Source organism: Rhineura floridana, chromosome 4, assembly GCF_030035675.1.
Source record: "Rhineura floridana isolate rRhiFlo1 chromosome 4, rRhiFlo1.hap2, whole genome shotgun sequence".
In the NCBI taxonomy this organism is placed as follows: Eukaryota; Metazoa; Chordata; class Lepidosauria; order Squamata; family Rhineuridae; genus Rhineura; species Rhineura floridana.
The window spans coordinates 149,780,737-149,805,977 of record NC_084483.1 but is presented as its reverse complement, the minus strand read 5'-3'; the positions used below and the strand labels follow the sequence as shown (position 1 = coordinate 149,805,977).

Sequence of the window (25,241 nt, the reverse complement as noted above, 5' to 3'; positions counted from 1 at the left end):
GTGGCTCCAGGGACCCTCGGCCAGGGCCTGACCTGGCCACCTTTTGGGACCGGCCCTGACAGGTGCTCTATAAACATGACTTTTAAAAAATTAATTTCAATAAATTATGAGACTATTGGCAGTAAATGGTCCAATAGGGGTCTGGATTTTTTTACTCATGTTTCAGACTTTGAACTCTGGACTCTCTCTGAGTGTTTTGTATATCACCATGAAAACTTAGAGGGTTGTTAAGCAAGTGTTTCTGAGCTCAGGACTATAAGTTTTGTAAGATATTGTTTTGACATTAGCTTATGGGAAGCAGCAGAATGGCATGGAAGAGTATTTTCAATTTAACATGGCAGAATGTGAAAAATCCATGCTAGTTCCATACACTTTGTTTACATTGCTCTGACAAGAGATGGATATTAAGCATATTTATATAGTTGCCATACTCAGATTCTGCTTGTGGGCTTCCCATGGGCATCTAGTCAGCCAATGTGAGAACAGGATGTTGGATCAAATGGGCCACTAGTCTGATCCAGCAGGGTGTTATGAGTTTAGATAATCAGGACCTTTGAATATAAAATCTGTTTTCAGCCATAGGCTCAAGTAAACATCATTGCAGTTTTTGAACCCCAGAGAGATGCTTTTAGTGATGAGGAAACCTGAAACTTTTAGGTGGCATAGTACATTTTTATAGCCCCTCCACATAAGGGGCTATAAAGCAGCTTTCCTAGGGTTGCCATATTCCAGTTCCACAAATCCAAACAGGCTAATTTGCATATTATGCATATTATTTGCATATTATGCAAATTATGTGCATATTAATATTTGGATTGTCCAGTTGTTTTGTTTTTGTGCCTAGGAATTACCACCAAAAACTGGGGAAAGATGTGAGAAATCTTTTTTTTAAAAGCAAAATTTTCAGCCTTAAATGCCTAGACTCTAGTTTCCAACACTATGGAATATTTATTGATTGATTAAGAGGATTTATATCCTGCCCTTCTGCTGTTAAAAACAGAGCTCAGCACAGCTTACAAATATAATAAAAACAATAAAAATACACAATCAATATAAAAACATAATAAAAACACAAAATAGCAACAAACATAAAGTAAGTCAGGGCAGCAGTATGGTTAACCTTTGCTGGTCATTGACCAAAATAATATATATAAGTATATAACTTATATACATTTTTAGTATGGTTAACTATTACATATACAATATATTTCAGAGATGTGATGGGTGGAGAAAAACAAGAAGCCAAAATGTTAGGAAAAGGAGTCTTTCACGCCACATGCTCAGTTCTAAATACTGTTGCAGCAAGTTTTACAAGTTCCTCCAGTATTCCACTGGTGCAAGCACTCAGACATTCAAAGCATCTGTATGTTTCTTAGGTTTTATAAAAGCAGAGCTTTGCTTAACTCAAAATTTCTTCTCCCTTTGATCAACCACATCTACACAGGTTCCACCTCCATACTCAAAATGAAACTGGGGCTGGAAGTGTGCAACAACCCCACACATACCTTGCTAATTAGATTACCAATGCCAGGATGTCTGTCTTATCGACTACTCTCCTGCTCCCCCACCCCACCGGGCATCATGAAAGACCCACTCCTGGGCTCAGAAAGAAAATAAATATCTGGTCCTCTTCAAAGTACTCATAAGCCTCTTGTTTTAATTAAAATAATAATTATAAATTCTTGCTCTTATCACTAATGGGAGTTAATTATCTTGCATATGCTGCTGTTGCTTCTATGGCTGTAACGGAGTGAGGTTAAAGATAAGGGAAATGCAAATAGGAAAAAAACAACACAAAAGGCAGTAACACTTTTCTAAATGTAATACCATACCAACCACAACAAGATTCCTATGAGTAAGGCAGAAAAGTCAGCATCCCATAACCAGTCAGGATTCATAACCAAAAACCCAAACTAAAAAAATCCTAGCAGCCAGTCAGCCAAGGTCACAGAAATCCCCATGCAGCACAACCTGACCTGGGGACTGCAGTTAATGCAGAATGCTGCAGCACAATTGCTGACATGACTGAGATCCTATCAGTGCATAATACCTCTGCTCTGAAATCTGCATTGGTTGCTGATTTGGTACCAGGCCAAGTTCAAGCTGTGCTTTCCACGTTACTTATAGTACATATAGTACTTGTTCTGCTCTTGTAAGAAATCAGTCCTGTAAAGTGGCAGCACCTACACTTTGGAACTCCTTGACTATTGACATTAGGCAGACGCCTCTTTTCAGCACCTGCTAAAATCAGTTTTCTTGAGGCAAGCCTCTCCAGGCATGTGGAAGCTATTGTGTTTTTAAATCTGTTTTTAACTCATTGTTGGTTTTATTATTTTAAATGTTTTTAAGTATCTGTACTTAATGCTTTCGCCAATAATTTTATTGTTTTAATTCTTTCTGTAAACCGCTTTGAGATTTTTTACAATAAAGCGGTATATAAATGTTGTAAATAAAAATACATAAATAAATGTTGGAGTCACTGTGGCCCTTGAGTCTCTTCCCACTTTTAGGAACCAAGGAATCTGCCTTATACTGATTCAGGCCATTTCGTACCATGATTTATTAAATGCAACACCATACCAACCACAACAAGATTCCTATGAGTAAGGCAGAAAACTAAGCATCTCCCAGCCAGTCAGGATTCCTAACCAAAAACCAAAAATATGATAAATGAAGAAATATTTATATAAGCATGACTATCAAATATATTTATTATTTACACAAACTGTAAAGATAATTATAGTGCAATCCTAGGTTTATTTATTCAGAAGCAAGTCCCAGTGTATTCTGTGAGGCTTACTCAAACAGGGACAGAAATGCAACCTCAAGTGATAAGCAACTTCATTCACACAACCCAAAATTCCGAATCATGCCACTTTACGCTGTTTTGCAACTGTTTATACTTGTTTTTATGGTTATTGGATTTTAAATAGCTTTATTTCTTGTTGTGAGCTGCCTTGGTTTCCAACCCTTCCTCACAGGGTTGTTGGAAACACTCCATACACGCGTGCACGCGCGCGCGCGCGCACACACACACACACAGCAGATGTATAAATAAATACACCCATATAATAGTTTATTGTCAAACCAGTTGGTCATTGCAGAAAAATCAGTATTAGTTTTTAAAAAATCAGTATTAGTTTCCTACAGAATAAAAAGTGTAATACCTAAGTAAGCCCTGCCTACTCGCTTTAAAATAGGACTGGAGGGAGGGACAGAAAGAGTTAGAACACAAACACAATTCTTTTTTACATTCACTCCAAAGTCCCATTGATTTTCAGCACATTCATAACCATGTCTACTCAAAAGTAAGTCCTATTGAATTCAATAGGATTTACTCTGGGCATATGGGATTGGCATTGCTTTTACAAAAGCAAGTATTGGGAAGGTTTTCAAAACACTGCCCAGGATCTGACTCCTGCACACAAGAGGAAAAAAAACTGAAATGTATATACTTACCTAATTTATGAGATTTTCAGATGAACAGGGGGGGAAATCACCATTTTCTGGCATTGCAATGAGGTTTTCTAGACACTGCCTCAGGTCAACCAAATGCAACCCTGGCTTCACTGATTGGCTGCAATCCTGAACAGGCGGGGTTAAAGCTACGAAGTGCTATACAGTACTGTTTAAAGAAAGATTTAACAGTCAGGGGGGCGGCTGATGTTTTTATGTATATCTCGAGAACTGGACCACCTAGAAACTTAATTTTTTTACAAAAATTAAAGCTGAGAATCCTGGCCACCTAAGGGGCTAAACGGGCGCCAGATGGCATGCAAAGAATCCAGGTAAAACCCGGCTAACCGGGCAATATGGCAACCCTAAGCTTTCCCCAACCTGGTGCCCTCCAGTTCTTTGGACTACAAGCATCAGCCCTAGTCAGCTGCTATAAGGATTTATTTGGATGATGATATTATTATTATTATTTTATTATTGTTGTTTATCTCTACCCAGCCTTTTGGCCAAAAGGCCCTCAAGGGGGCTTACAAAAAACCCCCCACAAATATAAAAAATACATCAATAAAACAATACAATTTACAAAAAGCAGCAGTTACAACATTCAATAAAATACATTAACAAATCACAAAACAAAAATTCAGTCCTCTCTCTTCTTGGCCTTCTAAAAGGGCCCAGGAGAAAAGATGGGAGGCAAATGCTCATCTCCATGATATACAAAAACTCTTTTCAAAAAGGCCACAGAAGGTGCCTTCAGCAAACTACAACATACAAATAGGTTTCTTAACCAATAAGAACATAAGAAGAATCCTGCTGGATCAGACCAAAGACCCATCTAGTCCAGCATGCTATTCTCACAGTGGCCAACCAGATGCCTATGGGAAGTTCACAAGCAGGATCGGAGTTCAGCAGCTCTCTCCCCGCTTGGGATTCCCAGCAACTGGTACTCATTCAGAGGCATATTGCCTCTAACTCTGGAGGTGGTACACGGCCATCACAGCTAACAGCCATTAATAGCCTTGTCCTCCATAATCAACATTAGGCAGCATAACCTTTATAGACACAGACCAGGCCAGGATGGCCAGACATCCCATTCATGAAGGGAAAGGGGGCAGTAGCCTCATCCATGCATCTCAAACTATGAGTTTATTCCTCAGGAATACCTATTCCTCTGGTTAGCTGGCTAGCCCCATACACAGAGTGACTGCTATACACTGGATTATATATAAACTATGAATGTCAAATGCATTAATTCCTTGGCTTAAGGGTGAATGCGGGAGAGGGTCAAAAGTTCTAGGTTGACTGATGATGGGGTATAAAGAAGAAACAATCACAGAACATACTCTGGTTTCTTGCAGCTTACTCTTCACTATGTCTTAGTGGGTTTGGGGCCTTGACAAACCTTACCTTTCCTGAAATTGTACCTCTCCTCTCATCCCCAGAGATCTGAAATAACACCCTTTAAAGTGCTTAAAGCAGTCTCAGCCTCACTACTCTTTTAGCACTTTTAGCTGAAGTGGTTCACACTAGAGTGTCTCAGGAGGTTTCTTGAGTAAAATCGCCCTCCTTGGTTTTTTTTTTAAGTCCTATATGTGGGCTTGAGGTCAACACTATATTAAAGATTGCTATAAAGATGTTCGCTTGGGCCCTAAGATAAGGAAGTTCACAAAAAGACCAGTTTCCTGCTTTGTCCTCTGTCCCTGAAACAGGGTTGGCATACTCACCTGGCATCCTTGGGCTGCTACCAGGACCCCTGCAACCTGGCAGGACTTACAGTTGATGCCTGTCCTGGGACTCCCTTAATTTGCAGGGAGGTGGCCCTCTCAGCAGCATCTAGCTATCCTTTTAATTTGTGTCGCTCTAGTGTTGCTCTGGGACATTGTGAAAATTTAAAAGGGTAGCTAGACCCAGCTGCCCAGCATTGCTTGAAACACTGGCACTATAGCCAGATGAACCCACCAGGGCCCACTGATAGGCGAGAGCCTCCACAAAAGGTCATTTTGCCCAGGGCCCCCTCAGACCAGGCATCAGCCCTGTCCTGAACATTGGGTGATGAGGCACAGGGGCTTATTTTAGAATCCAAGCCCAATACATGGCAATTCTTTCCTTTCCCAGAAGCCCCCCTCCCAGTATTAAGGAGGACCCTCAACCCCCTAGAAGAGTTTTTCTGGGGGCATAGGAAGCTTCAGAGGAGAGAAGGGGATGGCAAACTTTCCTTCCATGAGCTTCCTTAAGTTAATTTATCTTTGGATCAAAAGCAATTACTATGAACTTATCCACCATGATGTGCACTTTGGTTGTGAGCAGGGGCATCACTACCGGGGTGCGGGGGATACGGATCACACCTGGGTGACACCATGAGGGGGTGACACCCAGAGCTGCACACACCCCCGCACTCCCGCTAGTGACACCGCTGCCCCCCGGCACCCGGTCCGGTGCGCGCTGAAAGCAGGCGCCTGCTCGCTGGCGGTGAAGCCTGGACGGGCCTTCCACCATCAGCCTGGAGCATGTGGTGAGTGTGTGCACGCGTGCGTGCGTGAGACCAGCCACCCCTGTCCATGCCCCTGGGAGGGCGCGTGCTGGAGGTCTGCACCCCCCCGCACTCCCGCTAGTGACGCTGCTGGTTGTGTGTAGGGTTACCATCATTTTGTCATTTCAAAAAGAGTACATTTGGCTTCAATAAGTGAAAAGTAAGAGTATGCTGTTGTACCATCTCAAAAAGAGTACATGTACTCTTAAAAGGGTACGGTTGGTAACCCTAGTTGCGAGTCCTACAACCAAAGCACACATTGCTCTTAACCCAGAAACAGTAATTAAGGACTTGGTCCTTTTGCTCTACTCTCACCATATATTTTTTATTTTTAAAATATGTTGCCCCTACAGAAGAGCTGCAGCCAGATTTGCTGATCTACCTCCGTGGTTAATATCATTGGACACGCAATAGGGTCTGATGGAAACGAATTAATGAAAGCAACTCCACTATCACCAGGCTGGACATTTTAAAAATATCTAAGTGTGATTAAGATGCCAGCTATAAATAAATCAGCAGCTCTCACATTAAGTGGCTGAGCTTAAAGGCATCTGGAGGGCATGGTGGAAAGTAAAACTTTCTGTAGATACAAACAGGCCTGGGGCAGCAAACTCAGGCAGCATGAAATGTTCACACTAGTATCATATGTAGTGTCTGGTGACAGAGTCAGAACTCTACAAAACAAAGGCTTTAACTCAAAGAGGTGCTTCATGGAGGGCTTCATGTGTCTTTATCCTGTTTATCTGTTTTTTCTATAATAATAATAATAATAATAATAATTCTTATAAATTCTTACCTACCCTTCACTATGAGGTCCCAGGGTGGGTTACAACAATTATTTTTAATTGCTGTTTAATTTATCGGATATTTTACCGATAAGGTCCCAGGGCAGGTTATGACAATGTAAAAATACAGTGTTAAAAATTGGTTAAAACAATTTACAATCAGAAGAATAGGGACAGTCCTAAAAATGTATCTCAGGTATTTTGCTCATCAAGAATTATAAGCTAAGTCCCAGAACTTTCCTTATAAGCTAAGTCCCAGCTCTTACACATGTCCAGAATTAAGTGAATGATGGAGAGTTTTAAAATCTCCAGCAGGATTTTGTTGTCTTAGAGTGCTTTGAGTCTTGGAAGCCCATGCTAGAGGAACTACTGTAGTCAACAATATGCCTATCCAATCAGGTCATAGACCAGGGGTGAGGAACAGGATCCAACCAGTGGGCCAGGTTCTGAGCTCCCCCACCCCTCATGGACCATTTGGACAGGTGTGCAAGACCACCCAACTGTCAATCATATGACATCAGGAGACTCAATTTCAAAGGAAAGACTTGGGAGGGGACTTAGATCTTTCCTTTCTCCCTTAGCTCTCCCCAGTGCAATAGGATAGATTGGAAGGCACTAAGAATGATATCTGAGTTTCTCTTTTATTTTGTTTGTGTCGCAATCAAATGCTGTCAATGCAGGAGAGAATTCAGAAGGGAAAAAAATAAAATGTAAACCCAGTTTTGCACTTCTGTTATGAGCCAAATAAAGCCAGATGTGAAAATGATCCAAACTTTGAACAGCCATTAAAATTGGTAGGTCTCCCCATAGTCTCAGGAAACAGACTTTCCCAGCCTTGATAATAGAGATTCCAAAACTGAATGGCGATTCTGGGACTCTAGGATGCAGTTTATCGGGCCCTGCCAATTTGAACTCGTTCAAAGTGATTAGGTATTCCTTGACCGTTTGCCTATCAAACTCAAATTCCAATCCTGCTTCTTCTACTTCATGTTTCCCAGGAGGGTGATAGACCCTTTTTTGGGAGAAGACTCAGCCAAAGTAGGAATTGGGCACTTCTGCCTGTTTTTTGTCATCTGTTATCATTTTGCCATCCTCATTGAGTAGCTGTGCCACCATTTCTTTTCTCTGTCTTTTACTGTGGATGTACCTGAAGAAAGCTTTTTGGTTGCTTTTAGCATCTCTCGCTAACCTCAGCTCATTCTCAGCTTTAGCCTTCCTGACGCCATCCCTGCAATTCTGTGATACCTGCCTGTACTCTTCTTTTGTGGCTTGGCCTTCTTTCCACTTCCTGTATGTGTCCTTTTTTGTTTTCAGGTCATCTCTACGCTTTTTGTGAAACCACATCGGCTTCTTCTGCTGTTTTCCCCGTTTTTTCCTTGTTGGAATTGCTTGCCATTGCACTTTTAGAATTTCCTTTTTTAGAAACTCCCACCCATCTGGACTCCTTTTCTCATTAGGGTCGCTTGCCATGGAACGGTACTTACAATTGTTCTGAGTTTATTAAAATCAGCTTTCCTGAAGTCCAGGGTGCGTGTATGGCTACTCTCAGCTTTTGCACACAGAGCCCAGGGCAACAGTGAGTAAGATAAGGTGTTCAGCACAATCAGGTAATTGCCAAAGGCAAGGCAAGAAAGACAAAAAGAGCTACTACACAGGGTAATCCTGATCACTGCTTGCTGGGCCATTCAGGTCACTAATGTCAACTCAGTTCATCAGGGTCACTTAAGCAAGGTCTTTCCCAGGCTTCTACATGGGATGTATTTATCTGAAGATTCTAAGGCCTGAACCATGCACTTCACTATTGAGATGCAGTCTAAAATATTTCTGTTCAATGTGGATAGAAAGAGAAAAAACAGAAGCTGAAAGACTAATGATTCTGAAAAGACTCATGACAGAATTAGAGATGGGTAGATACAGTATAGACCTAGATTCAGCACTTAAGAGTGCTGTTTGCCAGGAGGAAGCTGCCTAGGACTACATTGTTTTCATTATTATTATTACTGCCATCATCATTACCTTCTGATACAAAGAGAGTCTTTAAGAGACAAACATAATTTCATGAAATGCAATAGCTAGATACCATTAAATGCTATTTTAAAACACAGCAGAGGTTGTGTTCAGTTCTTTCATGTGAACTGACTCTGGAAACAAATAATCTGGAGTGCCCTTTATGCTTTAAGCTGCATGCAGTTATTCCACAGGAGCATTTATCTCTTTTGTGATTGGTTTTATATAAATATAACCACAACAAACGCCCTTAAAACACACTGCAGTTTGCAATGTAATATTGAATGTATGCAAGTATTAAGCCTGGTTGTTGAAGCAGAACTGAGAAGAAAGGCCTTTTTCATGCAAGTTAGCTTCTGACTGATCTCTTTTTGCCCCTCCCAACCCTCCCATGCATTTTTGTCCCCATGCTCCTAAACATTTCTGGTGATGGAGTACACACAGAGGCTCCCACATGGAATTGCTGCCCCATGAAGATACTTTCCACAAGCCATTATCACACAAGACAGCCGTCAGACCACCAGTATAAAGACACATGCAGCAACTACATACATACATCATGACAACCTCTGCCGTCGGGTGACATGCAAGCACCCAGCTGATTTAATCCTCAACCAGATATATTTTCTAACTATACCAAACAGTGTAAGTGCTTGGCTTTAAGTGGAAAAGAGGTTTAATATATTACTAGCCTGCTCAGTTAACATGGAAAAAGAGCTCATGTCATTTCCTAAGTCAGGTGGGTCCCACAGTTCATCAAGTGTAGTGTGATTAAAATTCCACATAAACAATGTCAGACAGTGAAAAGAAAGGGCCTTTTATTCCCTCCTTGCTACCATTCCCATTCCGATTCATAATCTATTGTCATGGGACTTTTATGTATGGATACAGATGAGAAATCTTTTCCACTGCTCACAATAACATGTTCTTTATTTCCTTTCACTTTAAACCCTTTAACCATTTTGAACTTGTTAATCTTTGTATTACCCTTGCCAACTGCAGCATGAAAGCACATTTTCCATCCTTGACAGACTATGGCAGGGGTAGCTAACATGGTGACCTCCAGATGTTGTTGGACTTCAATTCCCATCAGTTTCAGCTAGCATGGCCAATGATTGGGGATTATTGGAGTTGTAGTCCAACAACTAAAGGGCACCACGTTGGCTACCCTTGGACAATGGATTAGCAGCAATGCCTTGCACTCGACAGGCTCCGAACCCCATACACTAAAGCAGGGGTGGAGAACCTTAGGCTCAGGGGCCAAATGTAGCCTTAAGGCTCTCTATCTGGCCCTCAGGATCGTTACTAGATCACACACCCCACAGGTCCTGCTCCATGCCCTCTTTTGCCTGGCTCAAATGTGCTTTCCATGGCTGGAATGTAGCCTACCATATGGATGTAAGAGTTGCATCCATTGAACTGCTCACTGTTATCTCTGACCCTGCCCACCATGGGATTACCTAGGAGAGAACGTGGCCCTTGGGTTGACAAAGCTTCCCTGCCCTGCTCCAACGCATAGCTGGCACACATTGGCAAGAACTATACTGTTTATACACCAATAGGATCTGCTCTCAAGTCAGCTTTCAGCAGACACAGATACGTTTAAAAGCAGCTTCCTTTTTATTAGGAACACTATGTAGAAATATAACTTTCTTCTACTTAAGCAGAGCAGCTCAAGCTGCCTTCCACTTACTTCAGCATATCCCAGAGAACACATGGAAGGTATATCCAGCCACACTGGGAAAGTATCAGAGGTTTCCATTATAGGATTTAACTTTTCAATATGCCACAAGAGCTTCTCTGCTTCCAATCAACTACAGTAGCAGATTGCATTCTGCACATGGGCAGAAGGGACTTTTGACTCCACACTCCCATTTAGCAGTGCTGGCATTACTGGAAAAACAGTCTGGAAGGACATGACGTTTAATGTAGTGTATTGGCCCTCCAGGCTTGCCATACCAGGAACTGCTGAATCACTAAGTTATGTCCTTTCCCATACTAAGGGCAGTGAGCAATGTTCATTGGGACCATTGCTTAACCCTTTCCTCTCCACCTCATTAAAATCACCCTCTGCTACAGCTAGCATCAATGAGGGCTTTTGTTTTCTATTTGAAGTTCAGGGAGGAGATTTTCATCAGGATGTCAGCTAGAGAGAGAAGGGTTAAATTCAAAGTGTCAAGCGTTATTCAAAATGTTCAGGGCTCCTACCGGGAGGAAGGGCGGGATATTAATGAATTCATTAATAAAAGAGGACAGCTTTACACATTTGCTTAGAGCGGGGTGGCAAACCTGTGGCCCTCCAGTTATTGTTGGACTCCAATTCCCATCAGCTCCAGCCAATATGGCCAATGGTCAGGAATGATGGGAGCTGTAGTTCAACAACATCTGTAGGGCAACAGGTTCCCCATCTCTTTCCTAAAGTCACAATTTCTTAGGGTATTTTGGTGGCTCTATTATGAGTGTTATAATTAAAATTGAAGTTTTGATGTTTTGAAATCATAGCTTTTTATCTTAATGGTTTAAGGCACCATGTATGTTAGACATGTATGTTAGTAAGATATTTAGGAATATATACTTGTACATTGATTCTAAAAATGTTCTATAATTATATGATTTAAATAAACTTTAGTATATTTGTAACATGAAAACATTTTAAATTACTTATTTACTTACACTGACTTTTATGTTTGTGTGTAACCATCTTGAGACTCCCGTGGTAAAGTCTCTCTAGTTCCCAAAGTTAAAACAGGATGTAAGTGTAATAAATAAATGAAGTGACCTAAAACTAAGTCAATTTTAAATAACTTTCTCATCATTTCATTACAAGACTTTCAATCCAGAATTACCTCAGAATGCCATCTCTGGCCCAAAGGGCCAAGGTGCCAATAGCCTCAAACTTCATATTGCATTCACAGCTCAGTGCTTCACAGGACCGGGCCTTCCAAAAGCAGTACTGTCTCATCCCTCAGTCTCAGCTTTCCAGAGGCTAGGGCAGACAATTCCCAATGTGCTGCCTTCACAGTAAAAGACTTAAACATGCCAATATCCCACTAGGATAGGTAAAAGCGGCACTCATACATTCCTTTCTTTATCTGCCATCAGGGGTACATTGCAACAGACAACAAATATCTAACACTGCACTGTTGAACCAAAAGCTCACCAAAGCGTGTGTAAAAAAAGGTATTGTCCGCTACATAAGCAAAACCATATTGACTGCATGATTCAGTCAAAAATGGAAAATAATCATAGCATTTGCCATGGTTTGGGGATGGCACTGAATCTTTTTATTGTGCAACTGCCTCTGTCAAGTCATGAGACTACCTCCTTAGGCACAAGACAAGACATGCATCTGGAATGAAGAAACCAAACAGTTCTGCTTGGCTGTCAGCTGAAACTCATAGGCTGGGCTCCAAAGAGATGTTCAAGATGCAGCCAAGGGCTGGAGCATGCCCAATGGGTTTCTTCTATTTTTCATTTTACTTTTTCACTTTGAATGACAGAACTGCTACCTGATCTTAAGTTGTTTTGAATTACCTCTCAGGTTCAAAACCCTTTTGCTCTGTAGCTCAGGGAGCTGCTGTTTTAGAAATGCTAACCCAAACAAATGCCTCGAGCATATGGAACCGATGTGGTTCTTTCACTCCTGGCCAATAATGTGTTTCCATTAGAAGGCTTTTTTTTAAAGTAAGATCGCATATAGGCTTTTACTGCTCTGATATTCCTTTGTCCATGAAACATCACTTGATGTCGTCTTAGGGTAGGTTTGGCTATTATGTTAGGTAAATGGGGCTTCAATGTTCAGAAGCTGTGTACCTCTAAACTGTAGCTGTTGACAACAAACAACAAGGGAAGGATTGTGCTTTCATGCCTTACTTGTGAGCTTTCTAGAATCATAATAATAGTAATAACAATAACATTTCTTATCCGTCCTTCACCATAAGGTCCCAGGGTGGGCTACAGCAATTAAAAATATAATATTAAAAGCCAATTAAAACAAATTACAGTCACAAGACTAGGATGGGTCCAAAAATATATATATATCTAAGGTGTCAAAGTTGTCACTAATGGAAAAAGAGTGCTGGACTAGGTGAACCTCTAGACTAATTCAACAGCACATAAGGCTGGTCTGTTAGGGCAAATGGGGCACTGCCCAGCCACCTCAGCTGGTCTCCACCTTCTTATTTACAACTGGCCAGGGAGTGACTCTGCCTGCTCTGGCTTCACCTACTGTTTGTCTTCTGGATTTCCACCCTAGAAGTGCCAATAGTACTTGCATACAGCCACCTCTGGTTCTTACTATATATCAAGTCATCCCATTTCTCAGTCATACACACTTATTTTTGTTATTGGATACCAGAGCAACTGTCCAGTAGTTGTACAAAATCTGAAGTCGGAAAAAACCCTTTAAATTGCAATGTTCCAATCAAGGAGCATAGCTCCACTTTGTGTGATCTTTTTCATTTTAGTACCTGCCCAGAGATATGAAATAATTGTCCTACCTCTAACTCCAAGAGATGCCTTCAGAATTGTTTCTCAGAGGGAAAAGCAAACTTCCACCAAAAAGTGCATCATGATTAAACAGAGAATGCAAAACCTAATGGGAACAAAAAGAACAGCTGTCAAGGGGCTGCCTGGTAAAGGTTTTGGCTATCAAGGAGGAATTTCTAAGGAACATTTTGTAAATCACAGGTGGGCCACCTTATTATTATTATTTTACAGCCCCCAGCACCTCCTGAAGTTGCCTATTTCTTCTGTCCCATCAAAGTTCCTTCCTTCCTGTTCACTTCCTCCTTATTTTTCCTGACTTTTAAAAGTGTCTCCCCCTCTTTGTCTATAGTTGAAGAACAATCAGAAGGGGGAGTATGTTATATTGAAAGGGGTAGTATTTTATTTGATAAAATTAAACTTGTTTTCTAACTGTATGGCTGTCTGAGAACAAATTGGTAGACTTTGGCTGTTTGTGTGCACAGCAGAAGCATGGGAACTTCAGGCTTGGGGGCCAAATGTGGCCCTTCAAGCCTCTCTTTCTGGCCCTCAAAACTGTCTCCAAGCCACATCTCCTCTTCCTCAGGTCATACCCCTCACTGGCCCTGCTTCACACCCCAAGTATTTTTTGCCTGACTGGAACTCTGATAATGCCTCTCACTTGCCTGGGTGGAAGATAGACAGGGGTGTGTGAGTATGAGACGGAACTAGACGACTCTACAGAGGTAAAATTTACATTTGTTGCTCTGCCCACTTTTGCTTCTGGCCCCATCCAGCATGGCCATGTGACCCTCAGAAGGTTGCCCAGAAGGGAATGTAGTTCTTGGTCTGAAAGAGTTTCCCCTTCCCTGCACTGAAGCACCCTAATGTCAGGAAGGAATGACTTCTGAGTAGATCTGCATAGGCTTGGGAATTTTATTCTGCGGTAGCCATGGTGAAAAATGAAGCAGAGTGGTCTTTATTCTGGATGACTTAATTCAGAACACTCTTGTCTCTGGCTCAGCCTATCCTTGGCTCTGTCAGCCTCATACAGATTACCCCTGAGGTAATGCAATCCTTGGCAGAAAAAAAGGTTGCTCATCCCTATCCCTACTAAGCATAGGCAATCATGCTTTTCATCGTGATACAATGTTTTATACCCTCCAAAGTTTCACAGATGAAAATAGAGACACATTTGTGAAATTGCAACATCTCTAGTTACGTTTTGCAGGTGTGGAGAATCTTTGGACCTGTAGACGTTGCTAAACTGCAACTTCCACGTTGCTAAACTGCAACTCCCCTCAGCCCCAACAAGCATAGCAAGTGGCTGGGGATGATTAGAGTTGCAGTTCAGCAACATCTGGAGGGCCAAAGGTTCCCCACAACTGTGCTAAAGGCTCTTCTCCAACTGCTGAACAGTGTGTTCATTGACTCTGCATTTCTAAAGAAGGATGTCTTAGTGAACTGACTATAATAGAAGTTTATTATTGTTATGTTTAATCTTACAATGGATCTAGTTATACTTACAGAATATTTGACATTCACACATCTCCAGACTATCTAGACAGGTAGTTATGGAAATATGGGAAAGAAGCAGTTAATGGACATTTTAGACTATGGGGGCTTCCAAACAGGGACTTAATATTGCAAACAGGCCATTCAGTTATTGCTTTATCCAACAGGGCTCTTATGTTCTTTAACTCCCATTCATCCCTGACCATTGGCCGTGCTGGCTGTGGTTGATGGGAGTTGTAGTCCACTAACATCTGGAGGACCACAGTTTCCCCACCCATGCACTAGCCCAGTAGTTCCCAAACTTTTTTCCTCACAGATCATTTGAAAATTGCTGACGGTCTTAGCAGACTACTTAATGATATTTCTGCCAGTTGTAGCAATTGTGCTAGCTGCTGTATGATTTTAATAGTATTTTATTGCTTCTTTTATTTCTTATATGGTATTTTATTGTATTTCAGTTTGAATTCTGCGGAATTCAAATTGTAATAAAATTCATGAAAAATGAAGCAATAAACTACAATTAAAAATAAATAAGAATATTTAATGGGCATGCTGTGGATTACCCGAGTGAAGCTCATGGACTACTGGTAGTCCACAGACCACCATTTGGGAACCTCTGCAGTACACTCAAGAAGTAGCCCGTCCCTCAAAGATTTAACTTCTAGAGACCCACAGGACAGAGTTGAAATGTGAAGAACTCTACTGCAATTCTGGACAGAAGGTAGGCAGTAGACTATTGATCAGTTTCTAGTGGATCACCTAGCACTTTGCTTAGCTCTAGTCTAATCTAGTCTAACAAACAATTCTGGACTAGGTGGACCTTGATTGGAGCAAGGCCTGAAGGCAGGGGGGCTGCCCCCCTAATTTTTTTACCAAAAATATTAATTAAATTACAGGAAAAAAGTCATCCCCCTCTACTTTTTTTGGTCCCCACTGCCCGCAAGTTTAGGCTGGCTACCGGCCTGATTGGAGGCAACAAGGCATAAAGCTTTAAGTAAGTGCGTAAATGTAGGATTATTGAACATAGATTAGTTTTGCACTTAACTGTTTAGAGAACGTGAACATGCACGCTTGCTAGTACACGTTTGCTCTATACATTTAACAACTTTTATTTATATGAACAAAAAAAGTATCACCAAAAGTAAGATAGGGACAAAGCATAGAGACATATGCAGAAAATAAGGAGTGTCACTGGTAAATAGAGACCACTGGGGCAAATGTTATTGTTTTAGAGGCTTGGCTTTATTGAAATCAGAGGTACCATTTAGGGAGGGGACCAGATGCTTTTTCCATTTCAGATCATGTGATTATTTCACAGAAGCATCTGTATTTTTGACCAACTGATGTTACCCAGATACTTGCTGTTATATGGACCTACGTATTTGGTATGCATGCATGTTAAAGGCACCTCTTCCTTCAAAGATAATTGTCCTGTGTTGATAATATTCCTATTGTTATTGTGAGGTACACAACAATTGTCTCACGATGCGCTTTTCTTTTCCAGTTTAAGCTTGACTGTACGCAAGAGTAAAGAGTTTGGACCTTGCTGTAATTTAGCTGGATTTTCCCCCTCTTTGCTTTGCTACAATCTCTCTTCCCTTCTACAGATATGTGAAACAGCGCCCCTGTTTGAGAATGAGTTATCCAGACCTTAGATTTATTTGCATTTCTCCGCTAAGCCAAAAGAAAAAGAAAAAGAAATGCAGAGGGGAACACTTACCTCAGTGTGTGTGTGCAACTGATGGGCAGATCTCTTTTTCTGGACCAGTTCCTCCTCCTTTTCGGAGTTTCTTCTTCATTCCATTCCCATCTCATTCAAGGCCTTCTCTTGAACACTTCTGAATGACAAAGGAACTGTGCTCACTTCACATTCTTTGCAACAATGGCAAAGCCTTGTGAGCCTGGAAGCTCAAAGCCTTCCAAATTGTTTGGCGAAATGGCAGCCACACTTCCTCCCATTCTTTCCTGACTTGGTTTTCCTGCCTCCAGAAGAGCTTTTTCCTCTTCTTGTAACTATTAATAGGCCTTCCCCAGCGCAACTTACAGCAGCAACGGCAGCAGGAAATGCCGGAAGAGCAGAGGAGATAGACCTTCCCCCAGGTTTGCCATGATATGTAATGAAACGTTCAAATCAAGTTATATTACACACTTGTCAGTACCTATATAACACAATTAGTGCAAGGTTAATTGGGGCCAATGTGATTTTTTTTTGTCTGGAGCTTCCAGTCATTATCATCATTCATGAATCATTTACATGCTGGATTTCCAAATTATGCTCAAAGTGGCTCACAATAATAGTAACAAGTAAGTCTATAGCCATAATGGAAGCATAGCTATAACTCTGTCAACACGTTTTATAAAAACCCATGTTAGCAAGCTATCAAGAACAGTAAGATTGCCCTACATGTATGAAAAATAGTTTAGGCACCTGCATCGTCACTCTTTGTATCTGAGTCTGGAGTAAGTCAGGGCACCACCCTCCCAGGCCAGGTGGAAATAGGCCAGATAGAGAGCAGAGACCAGATCTTGCAGGACACAGCTTTGCAACAATGGCAACCAATGTCACCAACATAACCAATCACACAAGTGGGGAAAGGTTTACAGCCTGGGTATAAACTGTCAGATTTGTCTAACCACAGAATTTAAGATCTGTACATGCAGAAATACTGATTTTCACAATATAGTTTCCCACAAGCCCTATCAGGCACAGATCAGAGCTGTGGAAGTATAACCCATTGCAAGCTTCCACTTTTTGTGCTTTCATTTAAACATCCAAGGGGAAGAGGGAGGTCAGCTGGGCAATCTATTTGTGCACCTGAAGCCTATACATCTCCTCCACTAGCTAACTCTGCTTTGGACATGTCAGCAGAATGTACAGTGTGAAACTATTGTTCATCTGCCTGTCCGCGCTTCTCCTAACATTCAAAGCCATGAATATTAATGTGGGCAAAACATAGCAGGTTGTAGTATGTACAGAAAACTGTTCCCCACCCCCCAAGTGAGAAGTCAATTGCAGTTAAGAACAAAATAAGAGCCCTGCTGGATCAGGCCAAAGGCCCTTCTAGTACAGTATCCTGTTCTTACAGGGGCCAACCAAATGCCTCTGGGAAACCCACAAGCAGGACCTGTACACAACAGCAATCCCCCCCACTTGTGATTCCCAGCAACTGGTATCCAGCGGCATACTGCCTCCAACATTTAAAGTTGTACATAACCCCTCACAGGGAGGGGACGTTGAAGATTTCCCTCTCCAGCTGCAATCAGGGTAAGCACAGCTTCCCCATGCATGGCAATTAGCATTTTGGGGAGGGTCATTTAAGTGCCAATGGGAGGTTTCCCCCCTAATGCTAATTCTGCATGGAAAGGGATTGCATCTGGTCAAGGAACTTCCCTCCACCCCTTCCCTCCACCCCTTCCCTCCACCCCATGCCCTCCACCCCTTCCCTCCACCCCATGCCCTGCCAAGCCAATGACAATTTCCCCCCTATCTTTCCCCAATGTGTGGTATCTATTTTTAAAAAAATGCACAGGGTGATTGCTAATCATGTCATTAATGTAATGTCAGACAGGCTCAAAGCAAAGGGCGATTGCATGATCAAGGGGGGGGGGAGCTTTTAGAAATAATTCTGCCCTTGTGGAATCGAGCCGTAATAGAAAAGCTAATGTGTCACCCCAACTCTCGAATGACAATAATGTTACAGACTCATTCATGACAACTTGGCAACTCTTAATTTTTTGTTGTTAAGTGCCCCTTGAGATCCAGTATTCAGTAAATAAATCTGCACTGCTTGACTATGCACTTTCCCTCCAATCTGAAAGAGTCTCTTAAGAAATCTGGGTCTGAAGTTAAGAAGTGTCAGAACAGAAAAAAGTCCCCATAGGAGCCTTGACACAACTGGACACAACTCCCATTATGGAATTAGACTCATGGCATTCATAGCGCTTAAACACACACACACACCCCTTTTCTTGTCCTTTTGTCAAGCATATCTAACAAATGGCAAGAGGCGAAGAAAAGTCTTTACACAGGATATCAACCAGTGATATTGTCTGATGTCATCAGGAGGAAATCCTCCCAAATTGTGTGGCTATTTTAAAACATTCAATTCTGAAACAAAACAAGCAACAGAACCCATTTACTCTCTGTGTTTTCCCTCAGTGATTTCAAGTTCCTTATCAAAAGCTTGATAGACATATGGTCAGAATCTTACACAGAGTACTATCCAGAAACAAGAGCCAGACTTGATAAAAGCATTTCTCTGACTTCCAGCACTATCCTAATCATGCCTACTCAGAAGTAAGTCCTATTGGATCACTCTCACATGGCCCCTAGAAGTTTGTCCAGAAGGGAATGTGGCCTTCAGGCTGAAAAATGTCCCTCACTCCTAGACTTCATATTTGACATTTTTAATGGCAGTTATGATTCATTTCCATTGGAGTTTTGTTCCTGTTCAACTTCCCTTCCTCCCCCCTTCCTCCTTGTTTTTCCTCCCTGGTTTCTGCCTTTCTTCCTACAGTCATAGCGACCCAGGCTCAGGCTGAGCACAGACAACCATAGCTCAGTATAGTCCAAGGGAATTAAGCTCAGTATCGCCCAAAGGAATTACATGCCCCACGCTGAGCAGGCCCACCTATGTAGACCAGAGATGGGTTTTCCCCCCATCCATATACTTATCTTGCCAAGTGCCCAAGGGTCAAGTGGGTGGGACCAAAGACCAAGTGGGCGGGAGCAAAGGACAGCACTTCATACTGAGGGGGAAAAACCCACTAACATGAAATAATGTCTATCCAAAGGCTAGCATATACCAAGGTCATAGACTGCAGTTAAACAGCTGGAGTTCTAAAACTGGAGCTTTCTTGTTGACTACAAACTGGTTTGAATGTTTGCTTTTTAAGATGTTTTAAAAGTTTTTTTAAAGATGTTTTAAAATATGTTTTGTTTTAATATGTATTTTAAAGATGTTTTGTTTTAATTCATTTTAAAATCTGTTTTTATTATGTTTTAGAGTGTTTTTAGTGTTTTGTTTGCAGTCCTAGGTTTCTTCTGGGAGGCAGGGTGGGATATAAATTTAATAAATAAACAAAACTTTGCTTTCAGCGGTCAACAATAAGGCTTAGTTGCATATGCCGTTCTGTGAATGAAGACTTAGGTTCCACCATATAATACAGAAGTTGCCAACCTTTATGGGCTGGTGGGCACAGTTACAAGGCAGAGAAACTGCTGTGGGCACCATGCACAGATATTAATGCATGGCAATCACACACACACATTGCAGTCACTTTCCCCCCCCTTCACCCCCAATAAGACCTTTTTCAGAGCTTGGAAGATTACTTTTTAAAAGTAATAAATTACAGTTACAATTACTTGGCCCCAAAAAGTAGTAATTACCGTTACAATTACAATTGCTCTGAAAGTAACTGATTACTTTACTTTTTCTCAAAAGTAATCACTACAATTACATTTTAGTTACTTTTAAAAAAAAACTCCTACAAGGTGCTGGCCTTGGCTGCTGCACATCTAAGAAGCCTAAAACAATATTAAAAATAAACACACACACACAGGGGGTAGTAGAATAAAAAATGTTATCCATAAGATTAACATAATGGCATAACAGAATCTCACATCCCCCCAAGCAATGAAGATACCCCAACTCTTGAAATCAAATTTTACACTTGAAATGCTTTTATAATATGTTTCTGTTGTGTCTCAAAAGAACAAGATGCTCAAAGAGCATGTCAGACAAGGAATGTCTTTTTACAGTCATTACGTTGCCACCAGTACTGAACAGGCGTTCTACTGCGGCGCTTGAAGGCATGCCTGTGTTGTGCTGCAAAAAACACTGCAGCACACGTGGAAAGCCATGGAGTGATGACACTTCCCTGCTGGGAGACCTCAGGTACCTCACCAGTTCCTCCTCAGCAGTGTCCACTGCTGACTTCTTGCCCTGGGGCAGAAAGTTAAAGAAGTCATCTTCTAAGTCATCTCCTTCCTGGTCTTTATCTGAAGACTGATCACTGTCCTCATTAAGTACACCCATCTTTATTTCAGCTTTCAACAAGGCTTCCATTGTGTATCTAAGAAAGAGAGAGGTTATGTTAACACATATATGTTAGGAAACCATCATCTGCTCTTCATTTCCTGATGCTTGTCATGTCCCCTGGTTCAGGGTCCAGCCTGAGCCTGTGGATGATGACATGGAAGGTAGGAAGGTGACCAAGTCACCACACTCATGGGGCAGCACAGCAGACCCTTAAGGATTACCTGCAGCAACCCAAGATTGTGATGAGGAGCCCCAGGAAGAAAAGGCCCAGCCCCTGCCTACCACCTTAAGCCCTCTGATGCCTCCCTTGAGACAACATTTCCCTTGGAGTAATCCACCCAAAGGGCTTCCCTAATGTTCTTACTTGTTGGTATGGGTGGCGGCCTGACACGATTCCAGCCAATCTAGTTTGAAGCGAGGGTGTAGGCAGGCTGCCAGAAGAAGCCTCTTGTCCTCCCAGATAGCTGCAGACCGCTTTCTTAGGGCTTCGCGCACACCTCTCAGCAGCTGAAAACAGTATGTGTACCTCTCAGGTTTGTTTTCCAGTCCTTCTAACTTGCAGTCTAGATTGCAGAGCGTTGGTAGCAAATACCCCATGAACATGCCGTTCTCCCGTTGCAGGATATCTAGGGACTGGGCTAGTGGCTCCATAATCTCTGTGTATTCCTGTACCACTTCAATCTCAGCAGCTGTGATCCTGGACAAGGAGCAGTGGTCCATTATGGCATGCATTTTTAGTGGCACAGTTGACAGGAGCTCATGTAGTTGCTTCAACGCATCAAAGGTGGAATTCCACCTGGTCTTATTCGGTACCTTCAGATACACACCGTATTGCGCATGGATATACTCAGCAATCTGTGCTGACTGGTTCTGCTTGGACCACAACTTGCTGCACTTTCCCATCAAGGAACAAAACTGTTTCTTGAAAGGACCAAGAAGACTACTTTTGGAGGAGTCAGAAAGCATGGCCTCTATGTCTTGTGTTGCCACAAGGTTGAGGGTGCGGCTAGCACATCTCTGGTGTGGTGGTAAAACAAAATCCTCTCCTGAGTCTGCAGCTTCTTCCTCTGCCTCAGGTCCTGTTTCCAGGATCTCACAGATAGGCACAAACTCCACCTCAGCCTCCTCCTCCTCCTGGTTATCACCATCATCGTCACTGGTGCCTGCAGCTTCCACTGGTTCTTTGGCCATGAAAACTCTGAATGCTTTCACAAAGTTGGAGCCATTGTCTGTAGTAGTGCACATAACTTTGTTGTGGATCCTGTACTGCACATGTACATCATGCAGTGCTTTTGAAAGGACATCATATGTATGGCGCCCCTTCAGACGCTTACAAGCCAAGGCCCCGACCTCACGTTTCAGGGTAGTTGGGTTGATCCAGTGGGCTGTTACCCCAAAGTAACTCTTCTTGCCATTGGTCCAACAATCTGCAGTGGTTGCTATATATGCCACAGCACCCATTCGGTTTGCAAGAGTTTCTCTCATGTGGCATGCTCTCTTCTCAATTCTGTCTCTCAGAGTCTTGGCACATATGATGGTGAGATCTTTGGGGAATCCAATGCGAACCAGATTAATGAATGATGGTTTGTCCACAGTCTGAAGTGGTAGTGTCTCCTCTACAATGAAATCAATGATTCTCCTGTCGAGATTGCTCTGGGTGACAGGCTCCCTGCCAGATCCCCACCTCTCAAGGGTTGTCTGCTGCTGCTTCAGCATTTTGGGAGGAGGGGTGTCATGCATTGGTTCAGGAAGGCCACGTCTCCTTGCCTTTATTGCTTCTTCAATTGCTCTCAGCTTCTCAGGGTGTGCCCTCTGTGGAAGAAGAACAAAGCATGAATCCAAGAAAAAATGGAAGAGGAACTTCACAATTTAAACATAAATAGACAATGGACACTCTTTGAGGACCAGCATGACAAAGGCTTACCTCAAAATGTTTCTTCACATTGGATGAGGAGGAAACAGCTGATCTCAGATTTTTGATCCTTGGAAGGCAGTAATTGCATCGTACAACAACATTTTTCCCACTCTGGCTCACAAATGTACAAGCTTTCTCAAAGCCAAACCATGGTACTTGCTGTTCTGCAGATGTGGCTGTAGGCAACTGGCACTGCTTCATGCCCTCCTCCTCCTCATGCACAGGGCCTCCTTTCTGAACCTCACTTTCTAGTTTTGCCTCCTCAGGATCAACAAGCTGTGACTCAAGTGGCCGCACTAACTGACTGCTGCTCTCAGCAGCAAAACCTGCAACAGGCGTCTCTGTAATAAACAAGAGATAATGCTCCTATATGGGTGAACTTCAGCTGTGATGTGCCCCCATCTCTTCCCCATGCTGCAAGATCCCCCAGTCAGAGTGGAAGTAAGCAGGTCGATAGCACAATTAAAAGAGATCCTATTTGCATCATTTTTGCTCACTGAATAACCCTGCCTGGGCCAGTCTAACCTACTATCTCACAGGGTTGTTGTGAGAACAAAATGAGACTAGGGTTCAAATCCCCACATAGCCATGAAGCTCACTGGGTGACCTTGGGCCAGTCACTGCCTCTCAGCCTCATGAAAACCCTATTCATAGGGTCACCATAAGTTGGAATCAATTTGAAGGCGGTACATATATTTTTTATTTTGAATATGATGATTATGATAATAAATATGCAGCATTTCAAATTAATTCTGTATGAGAAGCATTCCATGCCAAGCTTGGAAAACCAAGGATGAGGTATAAAATGTAGACAAAAATACTTTTGACAAAATGCCGTTTATCTTTTATATCTATATCTATCATTAGCAATACAGCTGGATGATGTATGTAAAGTATTTTTTCTTTCCCTTTTCTTTTTTATTAATATTTTAGTACTACTGCTAAAGTTCTGATGAAAGAATAAAGCATTCATTAGCCAAATTCAAATGATTAGAACACATCACATAAATTCCACTGAAGTTGGAGTTTTTGCCATAGAAAATGAAAAAAAACATATAACCTATGATAGCCCAATAGACAATCAGAACTAATATAAAACCCTATTGCTTCTCATTTGCAAATCTTGCAAGATCTAAGGTAACTCTAGATCATGTGAGTTCAGGTGATGCATGTTATGTACATTTGTATAGATATTAGCAGAGATTGTCAACAGTCTATCTCTCTCTGGGACTGGGAATCTCTCTCTTTCTCACAGAACATGAGTTTGAGAGCTGGGGGACTGAGAGGAGGAGCTGCAAGGACCCTACTTCTCACCTCATCTCTGCCAAGAACAAAAAAATCAGCCTTAAGCCATTTATTATACGCCTAATTATTTATTGTTATTATTATTATTATTATTATTATTATTATTATTATTATTATTATTACTGAGACAGTTTTTGTCCCACATACAATTCAGTCTTGTGATTAAACAGGACAAAAATACAAATAAAAAGAAAGATGGAGTTCAAATAAATATACAATAAAAAGCTAGCCGGCATTTTAGAAGGCAGGAGTGCTCTGTCTGGATAAATACAGCACACAGGTATGCATGGGAACAAGGGGGAGAGTTCAAAAAGGGGAGGAAGGAAGAGAAGTAGGGCCAGAGCTTGGAAAAGTTACTTTTTTGAACTACAGCTCCCATCAGCCTAATCCAGTGGCCATGTTGCCTAGGGCTGATGGGAGTTGTAGTTCAAAAAAGTAACTTTTCCAAGCTCTGAGTAGGCTGAAGTTTCGGAAGTGCCTTGTGATTGATGGAGGGGTTGGCAGAGGCAAGGAGAGGCAGTGGGGGAGGCAGAACGGTGCCGTGGGGGGGGCGGGGGGGCAGAACAGTACCGCAGGGGGGCACACACACACACACAAATCATCGTCACTCACCTCCACAGCTCTTCACCATTCTGCTGCTGCCTTCTCCTCCGTTGTCCTGGCCCTGGCTTTTTCCTCCGGCGTCCATTTTGTCCTCTCAGACGCTAGCAGGCCCTGCCTATTCACCTCTTCCCTCGTGCATCCTAACACAGATCACGAGGGAAGAGAGAGTCTGTGCAGAGGTCCAATCAGTGTGAGGCACATGTCTTGTGTTAACCAATCACAGCCAGGAGCTGTCTTCCCCTTGTTCCCGCCCCCAAGTAACGTGCAACCTAACGTGGAAATGTTAAAGTTGCAGCTGAAAAGTAGGGAAATTACTAGTCGTTCCGTTACTTGCCAAATGTAATGGAATTACCCACTCGTTATTTAAAATTGTAACGAATTACAAGTAACTCGTTAAAAATAACGAGTTACTTCCAAGCTCTGACCTTTTTAAAAAGTGGTTTTTTTCCCCCAAGCCTAACAGTTTGGAGTGATATTCCTGGAGAGTGCAGCTAGGAAGGCAAGAATTAACCTTCCCTCTCAAGCTGCAGTCTCTACGAAGGTTATAATAGATTATGGTAAAAAAAGAATGAAAACAGGTATGTAGAGGAGTATATCAAAGAGAGGAACACTCTGGAAAG

The 25,241-nt window shown here is 42.1% G+C and overlaps 1 protein-coding gene across 6 annotated transcripts in view; it reads right to left on the bottom strand.

Annotated features, from left to right (window-relative positions):
* RASGRP3 (RAS guanyl releasing protein 3) overlaps positions 1 to 17,284 on the bottom strand; it is an 88,825-nt gene extending 71,541 nt beyond the window's left edge. For 3 of the 6 annotated variants that reach the window (XM_061624752.1, XM_061624750.1, XM_061624755.1), the window contains exons 1-2: positions 16,478 to 16,820; positions 13,278 to 13,372 (exon numbers count right to left, since the gene is read on the bottom strand). The gene's annotated coding sequence lies outside the window, so the exon portion shown is untranslated. Of the gene's footprint in view, positions 1 to 13,277; positions 13,373 to 16,477; positions 16,822 to 17,185 lie in introns of those variants that run through there. The other 3 variants (XM_061624757.1, XM_061624756.1, XM_061624751.1) reach the window with 2 other exon arrangements.
* Positions 17,285 to 25,241: the final 7,957 nt, after the last annotated feature.